The 10,605-nt window shown below is 34.5% G+C and overlaps 1 pseudogene across 1 annotated transcript; it reads right to left on the bottom strand.

The window, feature by feature from the left end:
• Positions 1-1,620: 1,620 nt before the first annotated feature.
• Positions 1,621-2,012, bottom strand: LOC308509042 (small ribosomal subunit protein eS24-like; annotated as a pseudogene). Its single transcript has one exon. The product of its transcript is annotated as a small ribosomal subunit protein eS24-like (transcript).
• Between the last annotated feature and the right edge of the window lie 8,593 nt (positions 2,013-10,605).

Raw genomic sequence — 10,605 nt, 5'->3', positions numbered from 1 at the left:
AGTCAAGCCAAACTACACAATTACATTTAAAGCCTCTTCCTTTTGGTTTAAAGCATCTCTTGAGCATGCCATTATTCAAATCCAATTATATTTCATTGGCCCAAGTATGTCACATGGCCAGGCCTAACACTGGATATCTACTGAGTGTCATCTGCCTAGAGAAAGATGCCTTGGTTCTTATAACAAGGAGCATGAATGTATAATTCTCTTATATGAGAGGAAGTGAATGTTGGTGAGTAATGCTACAATTTCCCAGGGTTTATTTGTTTGTTTTTTAATACTCTTTTCAGAGTTGTCCTTCCAAAAAAAATCCCATTATGTCACTCTTCTACTTAAAATCCTGCTTTGGCTCTAAGTGGTTTACAGGTAAAGTTAAGTTTGCCAAAGCAACATAGAATATCCCTCAAAATCCACTCCCTGACATGCTCACAGCCTCGTCCATGACACTCTATCCTTGTTTCATAAAAACGTTTGGTATCCTAGAAGTTGAATGAAGAAAGGGGTTTCAAAGGATCGATTAAAATGACCCAAATGCTACTAAGAAGTCAAACGTGATGAAATCAGGTAAATTGCCCTTGATTTAAGAATTCATAGGTAATTTGGAACTCTGAAGAAAACAGTTTCATTAGAATAACAAGGGCAAAACCTTGAGTGGAGTTGAAAGATTTTAGAAATGATTGAAGAATGACATTGGAGAAAGGGATCAGAGGGAATCAAAGGAATGGTATGATAACTTGAAGCATATGAGGAGACCAGAGAAGTTGTTGTTGTTGTTTCTTCTTAGTATAAGAGAATTTAAGTCATGGCTATATGCTGATTTGAAAAACCCAGTGAAGAGGTAAACATGAATGATGCATAAAATATACAAGATCCTCATCGAAGCAGTATCACTGGGTGAGCAAGAGGAGTGAAATCTACGGTACAGTGGAAAGCTGGACCTTAGATCGTAACTCATATGTGTTACTTTAGGCAGACCTAAAATTATAGGATGAAGGGCATAGTACATGGACACAGGGGCAGGCTGGTGAGTAGATGTGATAGGAAGTTATGAAAGATTCCTTTATTTTGCTTCTGTCAGTAAATAACAAGCACGGTCATCAGCTGAGCGTGCAGGTCATGGAAGTATTGTGGGTTTGAGGACAGAGAACAGCAGATGAAATGGCTGTATGGTAGAGTAGAGATTGAATGGGTAGAGACACAGCCATGCACCATATAAGGTTTCAGTCAACAAATGACTGCTTATATAACCATGGTCCCATAAAATTGTAATGGAGCTTAAAAATTCCTATTGCCTAGTGACATGGCAACATCACAGAGCAACGCATTATTCATGCATTAGTGGTGATGCTGGTGTAAACAGACCTACTTCGCTGCCAGTTGTATCTAAGTACAGCATATACAGTTATATACAGTACATAACGCTTGATAATAAATGACTGCTCTGGTTTATGTATTTACTATACTTTTTATCATTATTTTAGAGTGTATTTTTCTACTTATTAAAAAAAAAAGTTTTTTTTTTTTTTTTAAAGTTCTTAGTTTATTAGTCCTCTCATGAAAAATCTGCTCAATCACCAGTCATTGACGAATCTTTACTCCTTCTGCCATCCAATCTCCACCTCACTTTTTGCCAATATCAACATTGTCCTTTGCAGTCCCCCTACCTTTCTTCATTCTGTTCTTTCGTTCCTTTCGCTGTTTTCTTGAGGTCTTTTTCTTCTCATACAGGCCATGCCTTGCAAGTCTATGTTTGGGTTCATTTTTCTTTGCGTAATCCAGGGAATCATAAATCATGCCAAAGCCAGTTGTCTTGCCACCACCGAAATGGGTTCTGAATCCAAATACAAAGATGACATCTGCTGTGGTCTTGTACATGTTGGCTAGTTTTTCCCGAATTTCTGTTTAGGTACTGCTGCCTTCCCAGGATGAAGGAAGTCGCTGACCATCTGTTTCCGTTGAAGTAGTCTATTGGTCATGAACTTCCTGGTCCAAATAATTACTGTGTCGTTCATGATGGCAGCGGGCCTTCAAGCAGCCAGGGGGGAAAAGAGCAAAAAAAGAAAGTTTGCTGTAAAACCGTATGCCGTGATATGCCAGCAGCCTCATATACCTCGTGTTTATCGTGTCTGTTGATCACACCATTTTCCTTGCGTTTGATTTAATCTCATGGTCTTTTTGCACAGGAACGTGCTGTACAGGCGCGTAGTGTCGGAGCAACAGACTATCTATGCAGCCTAGGTGTGTAGGGGGCTAGACCATCTTTTTGTGTAAGCACGATTTATAGTGTTTGCACAACCATATCACCTAAGGAAGCATTTCTCAAAACATATCCCCATTGTTAAGTGGTGCATGGCAATATAGGAAGCACCCTATAGTTTGTCACCTTCTTACTCACAGGGACATCGCTGTTTAGAGCTGTTGACAGGCATGTAGATAATGTATCACTTAATGGATGTAATTACTATAAACAAAGAGAGAAACACACTAAGATGTGGACTTCCAGCTTTGGTGAATCATCTAGGGGGTCTAAATATTAATCACTTCCTAACAGGCATCGTTTAGTTACTTTCAATCCAATAGATGGGGATTATTACAGACATTTTCACTAAGATCAGGGATAAATTTCTCCTGCCACTGCTTAATCAGAGACCAGCCTGATAGCACAGACAATGGGCTCTTTTATCAGATGCTCTTGGGGGGCATCAGTCTTTCCCATCAGCTATGAAACTTACCTTCTCACTGCGGTCCATTGACAGCATTTCTTTTTCTTTCTTTTTTATTTTTTTTTTAAGCTGACTTTTTTTTCTTCGATAGAGTTTGACCTGGTGAACAGTCCATTCATCAATCAGGAGGACATGTGGTTTGGCCCATCTGCTCAGAGGAGAATTAGGAGAGGTGTCAGTAGATAATCTTTGTATAAATTGGAGTAGTTGGCATCCTGTCTTGGGGAGAATTTGGTTGCAACTATCAGGCTTCTAAAGTAAAGCAATGTTAAATATTGCTGATGGGAAATATTTTTTAGGAGAAAATCCTTGGCTGAGGTTAAATTTCTGACCATTAAACAGTTCTCAGTCACAGTGTCTGGGATGCAAGATGTATTATCTCACAACTTGGAAAGGGCAGAATAGCAGTTTGTCATTAAATAAAAAGTGGTGTCGCTCTGAATAGCTACCCAAATTCCTTCCTCTCACCTGACAGACACTTGGAGTAAATGATCCCAAGAGAAGGATCAAAAAAAATAAGTGGGACAGAAGCAATGAAATGTCACTGACATATCTGTGCTTACAATTTGACTGTTTCTTTTACAGTTTGAAACAACATAGACTACTCTGGATATCCAGTAATATCAATTCTATTTGCTTTCTGTTTTCAATTAGTACACATTAGATGGATTTGTATGCTAATTTAAACATAAACGTTTGTGTGGTTTTTTTGACTTATAGTTAGCTTCCATTTATTCTATGTGTTCCAAAATGAAAACTTGTAGATAGGTATGATCTAATCTTATATAGAATTGTCACTGTTGTAAGCCATTCTGTACAAACTATATATGGAAGTTTATTCATAAATTGAACACAGCAAATAGGACTGTTTAAAGTAAATAGGGCCTTAAATCAGTATTTTTTTTCCACAAAGGGACAGGTTGGGATTTGACTGTGTGTGATATGAATGTAAAGTGTTGGGCATTATTATAAATCCATTATTAAGCATGATATAATTAAACTGGCTCAAGGATGTTATAGAGTAAAATGAGAAAAGCTTATAGTTAGTAATAGTAAAAAGTTTAACCTTTCATTTGCTCATTGCTTTTGCGATGTCCTGTGGCTGCCCAGCAGGTTTTTCCTGTTCTCTGACTCCCTTCTCATTACACTGTTGTTCACTATAAGAAATCAGGGTTTCCTTGACAGGTAAGCAGAACTGGACCTTTGAGTGGGAAAAGCAAGGTGACCCCTGGGACATGTCATGGCTGATGGGAAGCAATTATGCTCTCACAAATTTCTGGTATGTTAAAATGGATAATAAGCCAGCTTATAACTGGGACTCCCATTCTTATGAGTGGCAAAGTAGAAACATACTTAGAAAGCAAAGATAGTAGCCACCTGAAGCAACATAAACCTTTTAAACTAAGTTTGCTTAGCTTAAGGTTAGGGCACCGGAAGTGATACCGAAAAGAAGACAACATGATGTACACCTAATTAGACCTAATTAGAAGGTACAGGTTATCAGTGTTTGTTAAAGGCGATACTATATGTTAGTGAAACAGGTGTATGAGAGTTCTGTACTGAAAGTTTGGCCAATACACAAAAGATTAATGCAAGGGTTAATTGCCCGAAGAGATTTCAAACCCCAAATTAGTTATTTTTGAAGGTTTAGAACCTATGCAGTGTTTTCTGTGTGTGTGTGTGTGTGTGTGTGTGTGTGTGTGTGTGTGTGTGTTTTATAGAAAGAAAGAGATAAAGTTAGAGAAAGGAAGATAGAGATAATGTGTATGATGAGTGAGGAATAGTATTTAAAATATGTCTGCATTTTACGTTTGCCTACTTTTAATCATGTACTCCAAAGCACAGATGCTGACACTTCAGATGATTATGAAGGCAGACTCCACCTTGCTCTGGAGGTAGACACCCACCAAGAAATAGCTCTAGATTATCTGTCCAAAGAGATAATGGAGAAAAATGTCAACATATTATACAATAGGGTTTAGAGGCATATTATTCTAAATAATTCTATTTTTCAGTCAAACTGCTTAATTTTTATTAATATCTCTAGTAGAAGCAGCCAAATCCAAACAAAACTGTCCTGCCAGAAGTCCAATTGGTAGCTGATGCCATAACCAATTCCTTGTTTACTATTAACGGTATGCATTACAAGTTTGGACTACCCAATGGCTAGGAATCATTTTGAATGACAGTCTTCCAGTTTGAGAGAAACTATTAATCTGACCCAAATGAAGAAATTATTGAGTAATTAGCATCAAAGTCAATGGATCTGTTTGTTATTTACCAGCTGTTTATCAGCCTCTAAACTCTTGCTTTTTTGACAATTCCAGGGCTGATTAGGACTCACTGAGATCTACACAGAAAATAGTAAAAAGTTGTTACATGTCACTTGCCCTTTGCTAAAGCACCACTAACTGGCATACTTTTCTGAAGCTGAGAAAAATATTTTGATGGCAATTTTGTTCTTTTGGTCAGTAATAAGTCACCAGTTCTTTGAATGAGAGGTAGTTGGGATTGTTTATTTACTTTTTAAGTTGGGGTATAATTGACATAATATAATGTTATATTAGTTCAACATAATTTGATATTTGTGTACATTGCAAAATGATCAGAACTCTAGTTAACACCTATCACCTTACATACTTATAAATGTCTTTTCTTGTGATGAGAACTTTTAAGATAACTTTAAGTTGCTACTCTCTTAGCAACTTTTAAATATGCAATACAATATTATTTACTATAGTCACCTTGCTGTACATTGTATCCCCATGACTTATTTTATAACTTAATGTTTATATCTTTTGAAACTTTTCACCCATTTCTCTGATATCCCAACCCCTTCCTCTGGCAACAACAAGTTTTCTCTTTATCTATGAGCTTTTTTTGTTTGTTTGTTACATTTTATATATAAGTGAGATTATGGTACCCGTCTTTCTCTTTCTGACTTATTTCACTTAGCATAATGCCTTCAAGGTTCATCTGTGATTTTATGCTTTTTAATGACTGAATTATATTCCACTGTGTGTATGTGTATCACAATTTCTTTATCCATTCATTCATTGATGGACACAGGTTGTTTCCATATTTTGGCTGTTATAAATAATGCTGTAATGAACATGGGGTGTATATATCTTTTTGAGTTGGTGTTTTCATTTTCTTTGGATAAATACTCAGAAGTGAAATTGCTAGATCATATGATAGTTCTATTTTTAATTTGTTTAAAGAACCTCCATAATAGTGGCTACACCAATTTTCATTCCCACTAACAGTGCACAATGGTTCCCTTTTTTCCACACCCTTGCCAACATTTACATCTTGTCTTTTTTATAATAGCCATTCTAAAAGGTGTGAGATGATAGCTCATTGTGGTTTTGATTTGCATTTTCCTGGCGATTAGTGATGTTGAGTACCCTTGCATGTACCTGTTGGCCACTTGTATGTCTTCTTTGGAAAAATGTCTACTCAGATCTTTTGCCCATTTTTCAATCAGATTTTTTTCTATTGTGCTGTTTGAGTTTTATATATATTTTGGACATTGCACATTACCAGATGTATCATTTGTAAATATTTCCTCTCATTCAATAGGTTGCCTTTTTATTTTGTTGATGACTTCCTTTGCTATGAGGTGATTATTTATTTTTATCAACTGATAAGAATAAATTCAAAGCTATAGAGTCTGTCAGAAATAAGGAGATAACTAAGGATTTTACCCTATCTTTTGGTAGCCAAGTTATCACAAAATTCTACTTCTATTTTTTCTGTGGAATTTTTAAACAGGATTTAGCATTAACATTTAACAGATACCATCTCCATCAACATTTGTTCATATGTCAAAAGGATTACTAGATTTAAATCTGAACTACATACTGGTGTTTGTTTAAACCATTGTGCCACTTACTAAGCAATGTTTGAATGCATCTAAGTTTTTATTTCTAATTCCTCATCTTATATAACTACTTTATGGCATTAACCATAATTACCATGGCAAAGAACAAGGATTAAACATATACACTGGGGGCGCCAAAAAATGTATATAAGTGGACATTTTGGTCAACATTGCTTAAGCAGTGGTTCACCGTAATCAGAAGTGTCTGGACACTGATGGTAACCACTCTGAGCATCTCTTGTAATTGCAAGAATCAAACATGACGTATTCATCTTCTGTTATTGGTATATTTCATTACAATTTTAATAGGTTTTTTTTTCCTGTCTTAAAATGTGTATACATTTTTTTGGCACCCTCTGTATATTTAGTGTTGGCACTTCATATAGTTTGAAATTTTTGGTTGTTATCAAAGATAAAGGTAGGCTAATTTTTACATGAAATTAAAAAAATTCCAAAGGAAACCAATTATCTGTAACTATACACAAAGCATGCCTGCTTTCAGATTATTTATACATACTAGTATACAGGCAAACTTGGGAGTGATTTACGATGCTGCCAAATTCTCTCGGAGCCAACAGGATATAGATGATACCTTTGAAATTGTCAAAAAACCTAATTAATCTTATGTGAGATGGAAACCTTTTCTCCTCAACCTGATAACAGTATGGAACAGTAGGAAAACCACAATTTTCATGATAAGGGAGCCAGAGTGTGAAGGATATGTATAAAAATATTCAAACAACATTAAAGTTACTTTTTTCTCTACCATAAAAAACGAACAGAAATCATACCCTGCTGTTCTATCAGGTATTTTCAAAGTACCACACAGCAGGCCTTTCAAATATTGTAGTTGATCATAAAAATCTCAGATCAAGATAGGAAGCATTATATAGGTTTGTCTTTTTTAGTTGTTTCCTTTATCAACTTGACACATAAAGCCTACGGTGCTTTAAATTGATGTTTACTTGAGCTACTGCTGAGTAATCCTTCTTTTACCCTCTAGGGAATCAGCAACATCTTTTAAAGCGTCTTGAGAAACTAATGTGCCTTCTCCAGTTTAAATCATGACCTTTGGATTTAGTCATGCTATCAGTAAAAGATAATGTTTCAATAGTAAAATCATGACTCTAATACAAATATGAAATAGACATAAGTTAAAGATTTTATGTAACTAACTCTGTAAGGAGGAAAACATTAATGAGGTGTTTTCAGGGAGAAATCACATGTATATTCGTCTCTCAGGAATGCTGAACTGAATTTACAAATAGATGCAAAACTGGTCAATATCCACAGGGAATAATCAATGCTTTTCACTTGACAGAATTTATTTGCATATCTATGGACACATTTTTTTGCATTATCAGTTTTTTACAAATTATAGATTTGTAAAAAAATGATCTTTTTTGCTCATTTCACAGTTGTTCACTAATTTTCCTGACTCCATGAAATACACAGAGGCAATACTTGGAAACAAGTGATTCTATAGCTAACAAAAAGGATAATTAGGTAGAACTTATGTTTCCAAGCAAAATTTTTTACTTAAGTATTGAACACATTTGTACAGAACTGCTATAAGAATTAAAATGTGAATTTTATAGATTATTGACATAATTTATATTTGCTGCAACCTACATAAATAATTTCAGACAGAGGATATTCCTTGCAAACTTAATGTCATTGTTTGAATTTGGCCACAGTTGCTACTGAACATTTCTCCATTAAATCATTTATAGACAATGATTCGTCAAATACATGCTAAAAGATTGATAACTTTGATGTTTTCTGAAAGTTGTCAATCAACTTCCAAAGCAACTAGAGAACCTTGAACAAATCATGTTAGGAATTTGAATATTTAGGGAAAAATAAATTCCATTTGTACTATGATCTCCCTGTGTATATTCCTGCACACCTGTGCACTCACACAGACTTTGGAGTGAATTCCTCAGCCATTATTTCTTCCTTTCATGTTCTTACACACACATATACACACTCTGCTAGTCTAATTGAAGGTCACTGATTGGTGTAAATATATTAATGGCTGGTCAGGTGACTATGTTTTGCAAAAAGTCACTCAGGATTATATATATATATATATATATATACACACACATATATTATGTATATATGTTATGTATATGTATATATGTATATATATTATATATATGTATATGTATATATGTATATATAATGTTTAGGCCATAAAACATTATAGGCCATAAAACATACATAATCTCAAGCCATAAACTTTGAGATTATCATGTCTACGGGTCACAAACATACTACAATTTATCATTTCTTAGTATGTTAATTTCTAAATTTTTGAGGTGAGAAACAACAGTCAAACATATTTATCTTTTGAGAGAATTAGACAACAGTGAGGTGCGTTTATAAAGAAATGCGCTTCAAAATATTAAAGAGTCAGTTGTCATTTTGCTTATTTTCATGGTTGGATAAATTATTTTTTCAAAAATAAATGAATTGTAAAAGAATGAAAATAACTGATAATCTGGACATCTTGGAGGAATGGTCAGTCACCCCAAATTTCAATTGGATGATGCAAAGCTTGTTAAGATAGAATAGGCATTTGGAACAGGACTGAACACTTTACCGATGATTTACTATTCAATGAAATAAACAAGCCTAAACATGTGTCCTGACTGTGTAAATACTTTTTATGAGAGAGATTTTGTCTCCTTGTGTCTTTGCCCATTAAATGAGCTTAACTTTTATTCCTCATAATTTCTTACTCTGCCTTAGTCATATGATAAATATTTTACATCTATTACAAAACTGATGCTCAAGCATTGTTACGGGTTAGATATTTCTACCTACATCTTGGATATAAAAACTGAGGCTCCAGAAATGTAGGTTTCTGTTCATCTAGCTTCTTTCTTTCCAGGATGAAGTGTAACTTTTAAGCTCCTTATATGCGAGGCTGGGAATTGGAAGTCTTATTAGTGCTTGTTACTATTACTGCACTTTCCATATAACTTGCTTAATATTATCAAACTTCAGAAAAGAGGCAATACTGGAACCAGCAGCTATATTTTAGTATCTATACATGTCCTTTAAAAATAATTTATTTCTCCGATTTCTTTTATATCAAGAGACTGTTTGTTACATTTCAAGAACTGATAAAGTTTTGTCAACATTAGGCTTTAAGATGCTAACCCTAAAGCAACACTGAATTGTAGAAACCTCAGACCCAAGGACAAACAATACTGTTCACTCAGTAATCCCACGCATTTATGGAGGCTATACTTTTTTCATGAGTAATTGACCTCTGCAAACTCCTTTTGCTCTCCTGGATTTTCAGCTACAAGTCTGTACTCAACTCTTTTATGAAAGTGTGTTTTTTCAACTAAACTTCATACCGTTCAGACTTCATACTGTGTTTCCACGAAAATAAGACCTAGCCGGACTATCAGCTCTAATGCATCTTTTGGAGTGATGCATTAATATAATATAAGACCCGATATATTAATATAATATTAATATAATTATATTAATTATATATATATATTTATATATATAATAATATTAATATAATATTAATATAAGACCCGATATATTATATTATATTATATTATATTATTTATTTTTTTTACTTTTTTACTTTTTTACTATATTTACTATATTTATTATATTATATTGCCCGGTCTTATAGTAAAATAAGGCTGGGTCTTGTATTAATTTTTGCTCCAAAAGACTCATTAGGACTGATTGCCTGGCTAGGTCTTATTTTCGGGGAAACACAGAATTACCAGAAACATTTCTCTCAGAAACTTAAAATATTTCTAAGTCTAATCTTATGCTTAGTTACACCTATTATTCTCTGCAGTTTGTTCATGTAGGAAACCACCATACAGGCACACCCACACACCAGCATACTTATGTAGGCATATGTGACAATTGGAGTGCTATTGCCACAAGGAACTCGTCAAGTTCAAAGAAGAGTTTAATTCATCTGCCAGGGAACTGAATCTCCTACTGGGTTCC

Source organism: Rhinolophus hipposideros (assembly GCF_964194185.1).
Source record: "Rhinolophus hipposideros genome assembly, chromosome: 16".
In the NCBI taxonomy this organism is placed as follows: domain Eukaryota; kingdom Metazoa; phylum Chordata; class Mammalia; order Chiroptera; family Rhinolophidae; genus Rhinolophus; species Rhinolophus hipposideros.
This window is presented reverse-complemented; position numbering and strand designations above follow the sequence as displayed.